The following is an 18676-nucleotide window of genomic DNA, read 5'->3' as shown; positions in this document are numbered from 1 at the left end:
ATAGGGAAACCCTATTTTGACAAAAAAAATGAATAGGTAAATATAAATAAATAAACATATAAAATTTCAAATGCTGAAATCCAAAGCCTGCAACTTTAAGCAAGTAGAAAAAAAAAGAAGAAAAAATGGAAGATGAAGTAGCTATTTGGTTAGAGAGGTAGAACCCCAATCTCAAGAGGGCTGAGTACACACTCAGCTCCACAGAGGGCAGAATAAAACCCTGGGATCCTAGTAAAGGATTCTGGGGAAGATTGGTCTGCCCGAGCTTTTCCAGAGAGAATTAGTGTGAATCTCAGTAAGCTAGGTAGAAAGTCTCTCCCTCAGTTTGGGCAGGTATCATCCATTCTGCTGAGAGTCAAAACAAACAAGTACTAAAGGTAGATTGGCTTCTCTCTGAGCATGGTAACAGTTTTCCTTGCTTTCTTGGACTTCAGAAGTCTAAACTAACTGGCTTTTAGATTCCAGGAGTTATGTCAATGGCACCTTGGCTATATTTCTACATGGACATGGGTTTCATGCCTGTGTTAACAGCTGTTGAATTTTTGTGACCACCATTAACATACCTGAGTGTTCATGTTTGCAAATATGTATGTAAAAATATGTTTTCAGGCATAGTTTATGTGTGTTATTTGCTCCTATTAAAGTGCTATACCATATATTAATGTGGGTATACCATAGAACTCATAGCTGAGTGAGACATTTGGTGTCTTTTCTCCCCTGGAAGCCTACACACAACTTTCAGGACTATGAAAGCCAGCTAGTACGGGGGAAGCTTCCACCTCATTTCCAGGTAGATTTCCCTGTATCCAAGGTGTGTGTTATCCTCAGTATTAAGTCTTATCATATAGGTCTGATGGGCAACTGGGGGCAATAACAAGAGCCTGTGTTACTTGGGCAAGTTTCTGAGGCCTCCCTGACTAATAACTCCTAAGAAGGGTTTTGTTCTTAATGTTTAATGTTTAAAATATTTGCATTTTTTCCTTATTTTTTCTTATTTTCTGTGGATAATTGCCTGCATGTACGTCTGTGGACTATGTGCATGGTTGGTGCCAACAGAGACCAGAAGAAAGCACCAGATTCCCTGGAGCTATAGTTATACATGGTTATATGGCACCATGTGGGTGCTGGGAACCAAATCTAGGTCCCTTTGAAAACCAGCCAGTAACCTTAACCACTGAGCAATCTCTCAAGCTCCTGAGTTCTGTTTGATAACCCAAGTATTCTGCATGCAGCGTTCCAGCCATGCAGGGCAGCTCCCTTCAATATCATTTTTTAAAAGTAGAAATTATATTTTGAGAGTCTGTCACATGGTAGTAAAATGAAAATATGCCTTTTCATCCACTTCTCACTCCACTCATGCAACCTGCCTTCTACTCTCTCACTCAAAGTATTAGGACTCCAAAGGTCATTTCCTTCTCTCCTGGCTTCTACTGGTACTCCAAGTTGAACATATAAAATTAGATATTCAAAGATAAGACTCATGCATGAAATAGAACATGAGATATTTGTTTTTCTGTGCCTCAATTACCTCTTTCCATATAGTTTTTCCATTTTCATACATTCACCTAAAAATTCTATTATTTTGTTTTTCTTCATAGATAAATAAACTTCCTCTGTGCATATGTACACTGTTTTCATTATCCCTGTATCACAGTGACACACTTCTGCCAACAAGGCCACACCCACTACAAGAAGGCCACAGCTCCTAATAGTGCCACTTCATATCGGCCAAGCATTCAAACACATTAGTCTATGAGGCCGTTCCTATTCAAACCACAACAAAAGTCATAATGTCCATCATAAAAGGACCTGAGTAGAGGGAACAGGGAAGTGTGTTCTGGTACTGACTTAGGTGTGTGCACATCTCCACTATAGATATTTCCCACCTGCTTTCTCTAAAGCTTTTACTTTTGCTCTGAAGCCAGATTAATAATGAAAACCTGGCCAGCAATCATTCTGCCAACCTCGCCAGTTACAGCAACCTAGACATTTACTTTGTTAACACACCAGGTGAAGCCAAAGCCATTATGCATAGGATAACTCACAATTTTGCCATACTTAGGTAAGATGGCCTCTTAATCAGACATCTTGACCACAGGTATGTTGAGATTACCAATGAATATGCTGGGATTTGAGGCTGTATCATATCTGTAACAGTGCTAGGCACCTCCTTTGATGAGAAGGTTTCTCACAAAGCTGAAAATGTAGCTGAAGATCAAAGCAATCTCACAAGAGAAATGAGAGCGAGAAAAGACTGCCTCTCTTACTGTGGTTCTATGCCAAAACTACAACAGGTAGGCAACATGCAAAAGATCACTCCCAACTCTTCACAAAGTGCCTTGTAAAGAATTTGTAAATGTTTTCCCCCTAGAGTTATCCTTTTAGGAATCCTTTGGGATCTTAGACTTCTGGAGTTTTGCTCTTTCAGGACATCAATGTTTGAGATTGTGGTATTCAAGATTGTACCTCTCAGGCTTCTAGTCAAAGTTCAGGGTAAACTTTTAGGAAAGATGCACCATGAAGTACTGTTCACCAGCTCTTGATGGTGTGGGACCTGATGAGGTCTCGTCTGAACATGTTAGGGATGAGAAGAGAACAGAATTCCTCTCCAACAGGCCCAGAAACATACGAAAAAACAAAAACAAAAACAAACAAACAAACAAAAAACCCCTTATCTCTGAGGAATAAAGGAAATTCCCTCCTGGTCTTTTGAATTGTGTGGGGCACTCATTAGATAGGATGTGGTAGAACTGACTATAGGAAGGATTGAGTGGCAGGATTTGAGATCATGGCTGGGCACGGCACATGTCAATTTTCCTACTCACATGGCAGGATAAAGTGTGGCTTTAGGCAAATGAGATAATTAGCTTGGGAAACTGGTCATCCTCCAGTCCATCAGTTCTCAACCTGTGGGTCATGACCATTGGAAAATACATATTTTCAGTGGTCTTGGGAACTGAGACAACACTCAGTAGCAAAATTATGCTTAGGAAGTAGTAACAAAAGTAAATTTATGCTTGGGGGTTCCTAAAACAATTGGAAATGTGGTTTCTTATGGTTGTGACCCACAGGTTGAAAACCATTATTCTAGTCATGCAAGGCCTTTATTTCTTGTTCTAGTACTTCCTTAAGGCAGAATGATTAAAACAATCAAGTATAGTGTAGGAAATGGAGACTCGTGTCATTGAATGGTGTGCTGCAGTGCTAGCCTAGTGGTGCAAATAGAGTTGCTGGGCTCCTGGATAGCTCTTAGGTACATGACAACTCTTGCTGGTCACAGCTACAGGAGTAGCCTTGGTCCAGGCTGCTTTGAACAAGTAAGTTCAGCTTTAGAAACAACTCTTTGAGAGCCTTTGCAGTGCAGAGAAAGTGCTAATCACCCAGTACTCATTTTCTTTTCTGTGGTTTCATTCTTTATGCTTTGGCAAAATGGAAATGTCACTGAAATGACCATGATATTTCACTGGAAGCCCTGTGAGTAGAAGGCATGTGTGTTGATTTCAGCTTGGAAATATGCAGTAAACACAAGCTTTGGACACAAGAATTCTAAATTAGGTCTTTGAATCTAAAAACCATGCAATTCTCATTCCAACCAAATAGCACCCCAGTTATGCATCTATAGCCAGGTAAATGTAGAATGGATTCCAGAATTAACTCATTAAAATGTTTAATTTCCCCCCCCCGGAAATGTTGAAATTAGATGCTGAAAAGATCATAGGGCCTCAAGCAGCACAGAAAATCATGAAACCTGGCATACCAAAACCTTACTATACATACCATTCAACTTTCTTCCTAGGAAATTTCAGGAAAATGCAAGGACGTTTCACCATAGTTTTTTGCATTTCACAATTGTGAGGCACAGTTTTCTTCTCTGAGGGTTCAACATATCAAATATGAAAATGAGGAAAACAACTTCATATTAGCAAGCATCATAAACAAACTAGTATTTCCCTCAAGATTGGAAAGGAAAGACTAGCAGTTAATAATACATGACACAACTCCCACCCTTGGCAAAGCAATATTTTAAAACTAAAATTATATTGTAATTAGCCTTTCAAAAATGTGAACACTTCAATATAGGAGTCCATTAATAATCTAACTGCTGCTGCAAAGCATCTTCCTCCCACACATGTAAGTTAATTAAACTTGGCTTCTCATTCCAACCATCAGACAGTCAGGATGAACAGGTGGCTCCCAACTTGGAGATAATGGAAGGTGGACCTTGCTACGACTTATCACACACCCAGATGAGATTTTCTAAATGTTTTCCTAGTTCTTTATTCTGGCAATTTCTATTTCAAATACACTTTCTCCTTCTTTTAGAGGATTTAAAAGTTCAGGTTCTACCCAGGATAATTTTTTTGAAGAGGAAATGTGAGTTTATATAGCTATCAGGGATGTTCCTCATACCAGGATCTCTGAAAAGTCTTACTGTCTTGCGTAGGTGGAAGGTTGGGAAAGCGCTAAGAATAATGACATCCTAGGTAGTAAAATTTCAGGAACACTGACAGAGGATGGCAGTTAAAGGCAACAATCTCTACGAATCTTCTCTTCCTTCTCTAGTGTGCTATAGATCATATATCATAAATTCAAAAGCCTGGTGAGGTTGCTTGAATATGAATGGCCCCCATGGACTCATGTGTTTGAGTGCCTGACTCTTAGGAAATGGCACTATTTGAAGGTATGGCTTTGTTGGAGGAGTGTGTCACTGGGGGCTGGACTTTGAGGTCTCTGATGCTCAAGCCAGGCCCACCATGGTGTTGTCTCTTCCTGTGGAGCAAGCTGTAGACCTCTCAGCTCCTTCTCCAGCACCATGTCTGCCCATGTGGTGCCAGGCTTCCCACCATGATGATAATGCACTAAACCCCCAAAACTGTAAACCAGCCCCCAAGTAAATGTGTTTCTTTATAAAAATGACTATGTCATGGTGTCTCTTCACAGGAAAGAGAACTGATAAGACACCAATGGAAGGATGACTGGAATGAGGAAAGCTGCTGGGTGAAAGGGATGTAGCCAATTGGAGAAAGATGAGGGTGTGTGTGTGTGTGTGTGTGTGTGTGTGTGTGTGTGTGTGTTGGCCAGGGGTCAGGGGTCTGGGGGCAGCTTTCACTTGTTTTCACAAGGGCAGCTTGGAAGAAGATCCATTTTTAGTTAAAAATCAAGATTATAATTAAAAGTTGCCAGCTGACTAAGAATCTTAAGCTAGAGGTGGACCAAATCAGAGGCCTATAACTTTATCTTTGAAGACCAGTGTAAATTAAGACCCAAACCCAGTTTGCCTTCTGAGAAGGGGGATGTCTGTGTCTGGGAATACAGTAAGGTAACGTACATAAATATGTTTCCTACCTGGGAAGTCATTATACTCATGCTGCTTTTGTAGTTCTTATTGTAATGAGTATCCAGCCATGGCGTATTTCCAGAAGGAGAGACAAGACTGGTGGTGAGAGATGAACAGCAAGATGTGTTTTCTGGACTGCCTGCCATGACTCAGAACACCAGAAATGCTGGACTGTAAGTGGCAGCTTTTATTAGATGCCTTCACATTTATAACACATCAACAAGGTCCATCCACTCACCAAGATGGCCCTGGGAAGGCCTGGACTTCACAACACAATTAATGTGCTTGGATATTGAGTTATAGCACTGAGATTGTGGAAGATGAGAGGGGCCCATAGAAGCCATAAACTACGGCTTTGACTAGACTTCATTTGGGTAAACTACAGTGACAAATTTAAACAAGGAAGTATTTAATGTCCCTGATTAGTTATAGTAGAAACTAATGGGTCTTTGTACCTAATTTTAATGGCCATGTAAAGAAAACAAACAAACATCATCACAGCACACTCAATCGAATAAGTAATATTTAAAGGTTGAATGATGACTAAGTAGCAAAGAGGGACACATTTATCCAAGCACATTCAATAGGTAAGTAAATAATTTTACTTCTTCTTGACTTGGGAGTGTGGGGGGGAAAGGAGGGAGGGAGGGGGAAGGAGGGAGGGAGGGAGGGGACAGAGAGAGAAAGAGAGAGAAAGAGAGAGAGAGAGAGAGAGAGAGAGAGAGAGCTTTAAAGTTCTACAGATACCTAACCTATGGCCCCTAGGCCATGTGCAGCCAAAGGCAGCTATGAATGTGGCATAACACAATGTTGTTTCCTGCATAAAATTATTTTTTGACTTAAAAGAATGTATTGTGCTGTTCTCAAATCTGACCTCTGTCTTATGAAAAGACTGGACCCACCTGATAGGTAACAAATACGAGCTACTTATTGATTGAAATATTCACTTGTTCATTGTGGGTGGGTTTTATTGCTGTTTTGTTTGGCCTTTGCTAAACTACTTTTGAGAATTTTCTTTGCTAGTATTTCAGGTTGATTCCTTTTTCCATTGTATTTCAGAGTGTGCTTTTATTTTTCATGTATATGGGCCTTTTTCTCAGGAAGGAAACTCTCATCAACTTTCGACCCTTCCCTTTTCTTCCTGCCCTTACACCTTTGCTTTGCTTGCATTGTCTTTCTGAAAACGTTGCGTTCAGAAAGGAATCTTTTTAGAAGAACTTAAACATGAACAGCCCTTCAAGAGACAGCCCTGGAGATCTTCCTCGTTGCTGCCGCCGCAGAGAGCTCATAGGCAGCACCCCACGAGCAAACGTGAGCCTTGGGACCACAGGTAAGACCAACTTTTCTGCGGCAAGAGACCTGCCTGGTGAACTCAGGACACACAGAGGCAAAATTCCTCTAGGACCGGGCACTTCCTGTGTTTACCAGGAGTCCCAAACCTGCGGATCCCGGCCCGCAGCAGCTCTCTGCTCGCAGAATTGATGGGAGAGAGACCTCACCGCCTGGTCAGGTGGGCACTCCTGAGGCTGCAGAGCTGAAGAGACCACCAACACTGCCCACCCCTGCCCAAATCCCTGGCCCAAGAGGAAACTGTATACGGCCTCTGGGATCCCATGGGGGAGGGCCCAGGAGCGGCAGGACCCCTATGCCTGAGACACCTCCGGAACCTGAAAGGACAGACTGGATAAACAGTTCTCTGCACCCAAATCCTGTGGGAGGGAGAGCTAAACCTACAGAGAGGCAGACACGTCTGGGAAACCAGAAGAGACTGCACTCTGCACACATCTCTGACGCCAGAGGAAAACACCAAACGCCATCTGAAACCCTGGTGCACGGAGGCTCCCGGAAACGGCGGCGCAGATCTTCCTGGTTGCTGCCTCCACAGAGAGCTCGTAGGCAGCACCCCACGAGCAAACTTGAGCCTCGGGACGACAGGTAAGACCAACTTTTCTGCTGCAAGTGACCTGCCTGGTGAACACCAGACACAGGCCCACAGGAACAGCTGAAGGCCTGTAGATAGGAAAAACTACATGCCTGAAAGCAGAACACTCTGTCCCCATAACTGGCTGAAAGAAAACAGGTCTACAGCACTCCTGACACACAGGCTTATAGGACAGTCTAGCCACTGTCAGAAAGAGCAGAACAAAGTAACACTAGAGATAATCTGATGGCGAGAGGCAAGCGCAGGAACCCAAGCAAGAGAAACCAAGACTACATGGCATCATCGGAGCCCAATTCTCCCACCAAAGCAAACACGGAATATCCAAACACACCAGAAAAGCAAGATCTAGTTTCAAAATCATATTTGATCATGATGCTGGAGAACTTCAAGAAAGACGTGAAGAACTCCCTTAGAGAACAAGTAGAAGCCTACAGAGAGGAATCGCAAAAATCCCTGAAAGAATTCCAGGAAATCATAAATAAACAAGTAGAAGCCCATAGAGAGGAGTCACAATAATCCCTGAAAGAATTCCAGGAAAACACAATCAAACAGTTGAAGGAATTAAAAATGGAAATAGAAGCAAACAAGAAAGAACACATGGAAACAACCCTGGATATAGAAAACCAAAAAAAGAGACAAGGAGCTGTAGATACGAGCTTCACCAACAGAATACAAGAGATGGAAGAGAGAATCTCAGGAGCAGAAGATTCCATAGAAATCATCGACTCAAGTATCAAAGATAATGTAAAGCGGAAAAAGCTACTGGTCCAAAACATACAGGAAATCCAGGACTCAATGAGAAGATCAAACCTAAGGATAATAGGTATAGAAGAGAGTGAAGACTCCCAGCTCAAAGGACCAGTAAATATCATCAACAAAATCATAGAAGAAAACTTCCCTAACCTAAAAAAAGAGATACCCATAGGCATACAAGAAGCCTACAGAACTCCAAATAGATTGGACCAGAAAAGAACCACCTCCTGTCACATAATAGTCAAAACACCAAACGCACAAAATAAAGAAAGAATATTAAAAGCAGTAAGGGAAAAAGGTCAAGTAACATATAAAGGCAGACCTATCAGAATTACACCAGACTTTTCGCCAGAAACTATGAAAGCCAGAAGATCCTGGACAGATGTCATATAGACCCTAAGAGAACACAAATGCCAGCCCAGGTTACTGTATCCTGCAAAACTCTCAATTAACATAGATGGAGAAACCAAGATATTCCATGACAAAACCAAATTTACACAATATCTTTCTACAAATCCAGCACTACAAAGGATAATAAATGGTAAAGCCCAACATAAGGAGGCAAGCTATACCCTAGAAGAAACAAGAAACTAATCATCTTGGCAACAAAACAAAGAGAAGAAAAGCACACAAATATAACCTCACATCTAAACATGAATATAACAGGAAGCAATAATCACTATTCCTTAATATCTCTCAACATCAATGGCCTCAATTCCCCAATAAAAAGACATAGATTAACAAACTGGATACGCAACGAGGACCCTGCATTCTGCTGCCTACAGGAAACACACCTCAGAGACAAAGACAGACACTACCTCAGAGTGAAAGGCTGGAAAACAACTTTTCAAGCAAATGGTCAGAAGAAGCAAACTGGAGTAGCCATTCTAATATCAAATAAAATCAATTTTCAACTAAAATTCATCAAAAAAGATAAGGAAGGACACTTCATATTCATCAAAGGAAAAATCCACCAAGATGAACTCTCAATCGTAAATATCTATGCCCCAAGTACAAGGGCACCTACATACGTAAAAGAAACCTTACTAAAGCTCAAAACACACATTGCACTTCACACAATAATAGTAGGAGACTTCAACACCCCACTCTCATCAATGGACAGATCATGGAAACAGAAATTAAACAGAGACATAGACAGACTAAGAGAAGTCATAAGCCAAATGGACTTAACAGATATTTATAGAACATTCTACCCTAAAGCAAAAGGATATACCTTCTTCTCAGCTCCTCATGGTACTTTCTCCAAAACTGACCATATAATTGGTCAAAAAACGGGCCTCAACAGGTACAGAAAGATAGAAATAATCCCATGCGCGATATCGGACCACCACGGCCTAAAACTGGTCTTCAATGACAATAAGGGAAGAAAGCCCACATATACGTGGAAATTGAACAATGCTCTACTCAATTATAACCTGGTCAAGGAAGAAATAAAGAAAGAAATTAAAGACTTTTTAGACTTTAATAAAAGTGAAAGTACAACATACCCAAACTTATGGGACACAATGAAAGCTGTGCTAAGAGGAAAACTCATAGCGCTGAGTGCTTGCAGAAAGAAACAGGAAAGAGCATATGTCAGCAGCTTGACAGCACACCTAATGCTCTAGAACAAAAAGAAGCAAATACACCCAGGAGGAGTAGAAGGCAGGAAATAATCAAACTCAGAGCTGAAATCAACCAAGTAGAAACAAAAAGGACCATAGAAAGAATCAACAGAACCAAAAGTTGGTTCTTTGAGAAAATCAACAAGATAGATAAACCCTTAGCCAGACTAACAGAGAGTGTGTCCAAATTAACAAAATCAGAAATGAAAAGGGAGACATAACTACAGATTCAGAGGAAATTCAAAAAATCATCAGATCTTACTATAAAAGCCTATATTGAACAAAACTTGAAAATCTGCAGGAAATGGACAATTTCCTAGACAGATAACAGGTACCGAAGTTAAATCAGGAACAGATAAACCAGTTAAACAACCCCATAACTCCTAAGGAAATAGAAGCAGTCATTAAAGGTCTCCCAACCAAAAAGAGCCCAGGTCCAGACGGGTTTAGTGCAGAAATCTACACAACTTCATAGAAGACCTCGTACCAATATTATCCAAACTATTCCACAAAATTGAAACAGATGGAGCCCTACTGAATTCCTTCTACGAAGCCATAATTACTCTTATACCTAAACCACACAAAGACCCAACAAAGAAAGAGAACTTCAGACTAATTTCCCTTATGAATATCGACGCAAAAATACTCAATAAAATTCTGGCAAACCGAATCCAAGAGCACATCAAAACAATCATCCACCATGATCAAGTAGGCTTCATCCCAGGCATGCAGGGATGGTTTAATATATGGAAAACCATCAACGTGATCCATTATATAAACAAACTGAAAGAACAAAACCACATGATCATTTCATTAGATGCTGAGATAGCATTTGACAAAATTCAACACCCCTTCCTGATAAAAGTCCTGGAAAGGATAGGAATTCAAGGCCCATACCTAAACATAGTAAAAGCCATATACAACAAACCAGTTGCTAACATTAAACTAAATGGAGAGAAACTTGAAGCAATCCCACTAAAATCAGGGACTAAACAAGGCTACCCACTCTCTCCCTACTTATTCAATATAGTTCTTGAAGTTCTAGCCAGAGCAATCAGACAACAAAAGGAGGTCAAGGGGATCCAGATCGGAAAAGAAGAAGTCAAAATATCACTATTTGCAGATGATATGATAGTATATTTAAGTGATCCCAAAAGTTCCACCAGAGAACTACTAAAGCTGATAAACAACTTCAGCAAAGTGGCTGGGTATAAAATTAACTCAAATAAATCAGTTGCCTTCCTCTACACAAAAGAGAAACAAGCTGAGAAAGAAATTAGGGAAACGACACCCTTCATAATAGACCCAAATAATATAAAGTACCTCGGTGTGACTTTAACCAAGCAAGTAAAAGATTTGTACAATAAGAACTTCAAGACTCTGAAGAAAGAAATTGAAGAAGTCCTCAGAAGATGGAAAGATCTCCCATGCTCATGGATTGGCAGGATTAATATAATAAAAATGGCCATTTTACCAAAAGCGATCTACAGATTCAATGCAATCCCCATCAAAATACCAATCCAATTCTTCAAAGAGTTAGACAGAACAATTTGCAAATTCATCTGGAATAACAAAAAACCCAGGATAGCTAAAACTATCCTCAACAATAAAAGGACGTCAGGGGGAATCACTATCCCTGAACTCAAGCAGTATTACAGAGCAATGGTGATAGAAACTGCATGGTATTGGTACAGAGACAGACAGATAGACCAATGGAACAGAATTGAAGACCCAGAAATGAACCCACACACCTATGGGCACTTGATTTTTGACAAAGGAGCCAAAACCATCAAATGGAAAAAAGACAGCATTTTCAGCAAATGGTGCTGGTTCAACTGGAGGTCAACATGCAGAAGAATGCAGATCGATCCATGCTTATCACCCTGTACAAAGCTTAAGTCCAAGTGGATCAAGGACCTCCACATCAAACCAGACACACTCAAACTAATAGAAGAAAAACTAGGGAAGCATCTGGAACACATGGGCACTGGAAAAAATTTCCTGAACAAAACACCAATGGCTTATGCGCTAAGATCAAGAATCGACAAATGGGATCTCATAAAACTGCAAAGCTTCTGTAAGGCAAAGGACACTGTGGTTAGGACAAAACGGCAACCAACAGATTGGGAAAAGATCTTTACCAATCCTACACCTCATAGAGGGCTCATATCCAAAATATACAAAGAACTCAAGAAGTTAGACTGCAGGGAGACAAATAACCCTATTAAAAAATGGGGTTCAGAGCTAAACAAAGAATTCACAGCTGAGGAATGCCGAATGGCTGAGAAACACCTAAAGAAATGTTCAACATCTTTAGTCATAAGGGAAATGCAAATCAAAACAACCCTGAGATTTCACCTCACACCAGTGAGAATGGCTAAGATCAAAAACTCAGGTTACAGCAGATGCTGGCAAGGATGCAGAGAGAGAGGAACACTCCTCCATTGTTGGTGGGATTGCAGACTGGTACAACCATTCTGGAAATCAGTCTGGAGGTTCCTCAGAAAATTGGACATTGAACTGCCTGAGGATCCAGCTATACCTCTCTTGGGAACATACCCAAAAGATGCCCCAACATATAAAAAAGTCACGTGCTCTACTATGTTCATCGCAGCCTTATTTATAATAGCCAGAAGCTGGAAAGAACCCAGATGCCCTTCAACAGAGGAATGGATACAGAAAATATGGTATAGATACACAATGGAATATTACTCAGCTATCAAAAACAATGACTTTATGAAATTTGTAGGCAAATGGTCGGAACTGGAAAATATCATCCTGAGTGAGGTAACCCAATCACAGAAAAACACACATGGTATGCACTCATTGATAAGTGGCTATTAGCCCAAATGCTTGAATTACCCTAGATGCCTAGAACAAATGAAACTCAAGACAGATGATCAAAATGTGAATGCTTCACTCCTTCTTTAAAAGGGGAACAAGAATACCCTTGGCAGGGAAGAGAGAGGCAAAGATTAAAACAGACACAGAAGGAACACCCATTCAGAGCCTGCCCCACATGTGGCCCTTACATATACAGCCATCCAATTAGACAAGATGGATGAAGCAAAGAAGTGCAGGCCGACAGGAGCCGGATGTAGATCTCTCCCGAGAGACACAGCCAGAATACAGCAAACACAGAGGCGTATGCCAGCAGCAAACCACTGAACTGAGAATAGGACCCCCGTTGAAGGAATCAGAGAAAGAACTGGAAGAGCTTGAAGGGGCTCGAGACCCCATATGTACAACAATGCCAAGCAACCAGAGCTTCCAGGGACTAAGCCACTACCTAAAGACTATACATGGACTGACCCTGGACTCTGACCTCATAGGTAGCAATGAATATCCTAGTAAGAGCACCAGTGGAAGGGGAAGCCCTGGGCCCTGCTAAGACTGAACCCCCAGTGAACTAGATTGTTGGGGGAAGGGCAACAAGGGGGGAGGATGGGGAGGGGAACACCCATAAAAAAGGGGAGGGGGATGTTTGCCCAGAAACCAGGAAAGGGAATAACACTTGAAATGTATATAAGAAATACTCAAGTTAATTAAAAAGAGAGAGAGAGAGAGAGAGAGAGAGAGAGAGAGAGAGAGAGAGAGAGAGAGAGAGAGAGAGACAGCCCTGTACCAAGGTTCCCAGCCTCGGTGCTCTTGAGATTCTAGGCTGAGTGTTTCTTTGTTTGGGGGAACTTTCTCCAGCACCAGAAAAAAAAATATCTACAGCATAATTGACCTTTACTCACCAGCTGCTAGTTTACAACCCAAAATAATAACTAAAACGTCTTTCAGCAAAGGGGTGTGTGTGTGTATGTGTGTGTGTGTGTGTGTGTGTGTGTGTGTGTGTGTGATCTTCCTTATTTGAGAACCGCTGTGCTGTGGATGATGAAGTTATGTATTGAGGCAGGGGACTTGCTATGACTGCTAACCTTGCCAGGCTCTGGCATAATTTCTGAACCATATGAATTTTTATCTGCATAGCATTCTGTGAGAATGATAACAGAAATATATCCACTGGGCACCGACTATATTCTAGGCCTTATTCTATGTAGTGGTAAATGAATTTATTGAACCCTGATGACTCACTTCTGTGGTATGTACTATAATTACCCCATTTTTTAAGCAGAAATAACTGAGATGCAGAGTTTGGGTAATTCCTCCAAGATGAAGCAGCTGATGAGTGACGAGTGACAGGAATAGACTATCAATCTTGACCTTTAGTCACCCTTTTCACCTCCACTGCTCCCCTGAAACTGAGTACACATAGGCACTTTATAGATGTTAACAACCTTCCCATCCACACACAGAAATGCTCACTGTGGCCCAAGCCCTCTGAACATTCCTTCAAGCACCTTCTTCACTATAGTGCTCTCTACTTGCATTATGAATATTTCATCTTTTCAGGTTCAAAGATCCCAACCTTTAGGTCTGGCTTAAACGCTACTAGCTCCCTCGAGATGTCCTTTTACTTCCTCTCATTTTCTGTTACCAGTGCTCTAGTCCTACTAAGAGGGCCTTCATTCTTTGTTTTACTTTGTTGAATTCAATGTCCTCATTGCAGCAAGTGACACGTATGTGACAGGTTTGTGACACGTTCATCACAGAGAGCACAATGATAACCCCTTGAGGTAGCCAACACAGAGTGTGGCCAATGTAAGCATGAAAAGAAGGATTTCCAAGTGAATGAATGGATTGAGTAGATTACTAGACTGAATAGTAACAGTGATTCCCTGACGTTATGTACCTCTGTCTTACAAGTGTAACATTGGGGCATGGGAAAAGTCACCCAAATAGGGATCTTTAGATCCTCTTCATTCCTCTAAAGCAGCCCAGATACAAATGCCATGGTTTCATGTAACTGCAGAGCTAAGCTGAGCAAAACCACTTGCATAATATAGTGTTGGAATTCTTCCTGATCTAGCAACTATGCCAAAAGTCCTGTGTGTTTTATTATTCCCTATACCATGAATAGTCCCCTCAAAATGGAGACTATGTTCTACCTTTTCATCCTTCCTTCAGCCATTCCCACTGAGCAGTACTTTGTGCTACTGACTATTTGTCAACGATGTTGAAAAATATCTTATGGATTAGGTTTTGCCAACTGTCCAGGTGAGAGGCCATGAAAGAAGGGACCAGCTGACCCGGGCCTGATTACTTTCCGTACAAGAGCTTTTGTAGCTGTCATTATCCGGACGTTGCTCCTGTATTCTACAGTGTCAATTTCTTAGAGAGATTGAGCAGGGCTGCCAAAGACATTCTTCTTTGTCAAATGTTTCGCTTATTATTGAGTTTATGCCCAGGGAAACATTTATCTTTTTTGGGAAGCATTGCTGCCATGCTTGCTCTGATGCCAGCTTCAGTCCCAGGGATGTTTAAGGAGGCCTTGTTAAAGCAGAAAGGAGGGATGCAGAGGGAGTGTGAATAATTAGCTTGAAGACATGTGATCAGAGTGTCAGCATGGTAACTTGTCACAAGGATTGAGAGCCAGAGGCCTTCAGAGTTGGAATTTGCCAGAGGTCCATAGCTTGACAGCCCCATGTTTTTCTTAACCCACACCTCTGGTTGACCTTTATTCCAGAATCTGTCTTCAAAAGAGCTAATTCCACAAAGACTCCTTATTAATGAGAAGCAGTATGAGCTCTGATTTATTGTTGATATAAAGGGTGTTTTATCACAATCTCAATGCACTAATATGTACTACCGTCATGCTTTGCTGTATAATCAGAGACACTGTGGTTAAAATGGCATGCCTCACAGATTTTTCTCTCCCTTTCTATCTACTTTTATAGTAACCATGGGATCAGGTCATCCCTGGAAGAAGCATCAGTAACTATCTGTCTATTGCTATCAATTACTAAGTGCTACATGGGATCATATTTTATGATGCAAGGAGGAGACAGACTGTAATTTCTACATCTGATGCAAGAGGAAGAAACAGCCCAACTTTAATGAATGCTCTGTGTTTGAGCACACAATTAACAAAGCCCATCTTCCACTTGTAAGACAAGCACGCATCATACAGATCTGTCTCAAGGAAAAGACATCGAGCTTTCCATATTCTGAGGTAAAGAAATCCACCTACCACTGTCCATCACAAACACCAGAAGACGGTGGGGAAGGGGAGCTCAGAAACTTGACATGTTCTTTATGTTGCAAGAAACCATCTTTCCTTCTATCTCTTACTTTCAGACATGAATTCAGAACGCAGACCCTACTTAAGATTTCATCAAAACAGATAAATGAACTTGCCTGTACATGGAACTTTTCCAGACAGAGAAAGAGAGAGAACAAGAACAAACAGGTTTTTAATTTCATGTGGAAAGTAGACCCTTTGGCCTATATTTAATTGCAGAAAAAAGGAACTTTCCCGTCTAGGACTCAACCAACTACTATCTAAGGTGCGTTGTTTGAAGAGCATAAATTAAGATCAGGTTGTGTATTTGAAGAGGGAATGGATACTTAACCATATACAAAATGCAGCCACATTTAGTGATTTTTCAGAAGTCAAGGAGCTGGGGAAGTTTTCATTGTTTCCTGCTTCAGACTTGTGTTGTCCTCCAAACACCGGGTGTTAATAAACACCGGGTGTTAACCTGCCTTCAGTGTAAATCTGAAAAGTCAAGAGCCCCGCCATACAAGACCTGGTGAGTGTTTGTATCCACTTCCAAGCTGGGGAAGAGTTTGATCCTTAAGTGTTCGTCTCTGCTCGTAAGACTTTCTATTCCACAGAGCAGAGTCTGGCATCTTTTGTTTTATACACTGGTGGGTTTTGAAAATTAGAAGCACATTGTTCAATTAAGAACCAATTAATATGACATTCCAGCATGAAAGGCAGGAGGAACCTGCTGCAAACGAATCAGCTGCATTGACTCTCGATCCACTGTTTCTTAAAGGCATGAAAATGCGGTGCATCTCTTTCACCACCAGCTTCTGTAACTTGACTGAGTTCCCAAACTAGGGAGAGTCGAGTTGACTCATGGTCACATGGCGACCTTCCCAGGGTAGCCCAATTTCTGCAAACTACATGCACACCATGGGTGTGCCCTTTTTTCCCACACAGCTTTGTAGCTGGTTGTTCTGATTGCCATGTGACTGACTCAGAGGATAAATAGCAACCAGAAAGACAAGCAATGCAATCCCATTCCTTAAGTACAATTTGTTCCCCTGAGTTCAGATTCTTCCTCTCTTAAATGGAAGCCACAGAGTCTATTCATTGGAACTAAGCTGATGTGCCACTCACTGCCAGAAAGGAGTAGAACAAGCCCTGCTTTAAATACATGCCAGTCTCAGCAATTAGTCCATCAACTTAAATTCTTCTTGCAGTTTCAATTAGATTGAGCACCCTTCCCTGGTTTCCACTCACGCTGTTGTACAGCATTTCTGCAAGGCGAACAGCTGTCTTATTCCACCCCAGAGAGAGCTCTGTTTCAGCTACTCCTGCATTCCTGGTTCATAAAGCACTCCAAGATCCAGTGGGTGCAAGGCACTCATTAGCATCACAAGATGCTGTGTGTTAGTAGTAAATAAGCTCTGGGAAAAGGTAGGCAGCGATCACACTCTTGTTAACAAGTCACTCGACACCCTAGTTGAATCCCTCTCTACCAAGATCTGGTTGAAAAGCAGAGAGCATGGAATGGCATACTTTATAGGGGTATTTGTTGTTGCTTTGAGAAACAGAATAGGGGTTGGGGGGCGTTCACAGTCAACATCACTTTCCACTTCACATTCTAGAAGATTCTCTATACAGTCTGTCCTTTGATGGTCTTAGTAGGTTTATTACTTTTGTGATACCATTTAAGGACATCATCCTAATCATTTGCTAAGAGAAAAGCTTTGTCAAAGTTCTACAATGTCCCAGGTTACGCTGGTTTATCTTTTCCACCATCTCCAACTCCACCTGTAATTCCTGCTCCGCCCATTCTTATCTCTTTCTGCTATGACAGTCTTTAAACATGTCCTCCAGCAACGCTCCTTCAAACCACTTGTATCCCTGCTTCTTATCGTTCATCTGTAAACTTGCCCTTCCATTCCCTTCTCTATCCTGCTCTGGGCTGAGGAAGCTGCCCTGGTGCCTGACTCACTAGGCTTCCTTGGCAGACAGAATGAGCAGGACACTGGCATTTCTTCTCAGCTCTCAATGTTTACCCCTAAGGACTGTGACTCCTACTGTCTGCTCCTCTGCCAGAGCCTGGGCTCTCCTGGACCTGGCTTATCTCTCTCGCCCTTCTGCCTGGAGGATACAGTGAATTTCTGCTGTTGCTATTCTCCAGCCATACTTCTTCTCTCTTTCTGTCGACACTTCTACAAATTCTCTCTGCCGTCGAACCATCCCAGCTGCCATCAGCATCTCTGTAAGACTCTGGTTTTCCTGCCTCCCACTTCCCACAGGCACATACAAAAAGCCGCAAAAAGTGAAAATATATAATTATGTTGAGTGCCCGTGAGGCTTTTCACCTGATTTAAATGGATTCATTATTGAGGTGGCTCTTTGTTATCTTCTGGAAGGAAAAAATTTAGTCAAGAGGCATAGAGAGTGAGAGCAAAAGTCTATTTAGCAAAGTGAATACTCCAAGGAGAGGCCAGAATGTGCTCCCCAAGGCAGGGAGGAGCCAAGTGCATACTGTACTGTCAATCATATACGTGTGATTGTTTGCACTGCTATTACAGGGGCAAGTCAGTGGGCTAACCTTCAGAATGGTTCTTTCCTACCTTTATGTGAGCTCCGGGTATGGAGTGTTGTCAGTCTTGTGCAGCAAGCTGCTTTACCCACTGAGCAATCTCTGTTCCCTGAGCCCAGGATTTTATTTTCATTTCGTTATTTTTTTGAGTCAAGGTCTCATCTCACTGTGTAGTCCTGGCTGTCCTAGAATTCTCCATGTAGACCAGGCTGGCCTCAGATTTATAAAGGTCCACCTGCCTCTGCCTCCTGAGATTCAAGGCAGGGGCCATACGCCAGGCTGCACTGTGGATGTTTAAGGACTTTAATGAATATTTAGGAGGTGGGTAGAATATTCACAGAGTAAG

This window comes from Rattus norvegicus, chromosome 9 (assembly GCF_036323735.1).
Source record: "Rattus norvegicus strain BN/NHsdMcwi chromosome 9, GRCr8, whole genome shotgun sequence".
Taxonomy (NCBI): Eukaryota; Metazoa; Chordata; class Mammalia; order Rodentia; family Muridae; genus Rattus; species Rattus norvegicus.
Note: the sequence above shows the minus strand (reverse complement) of the source record.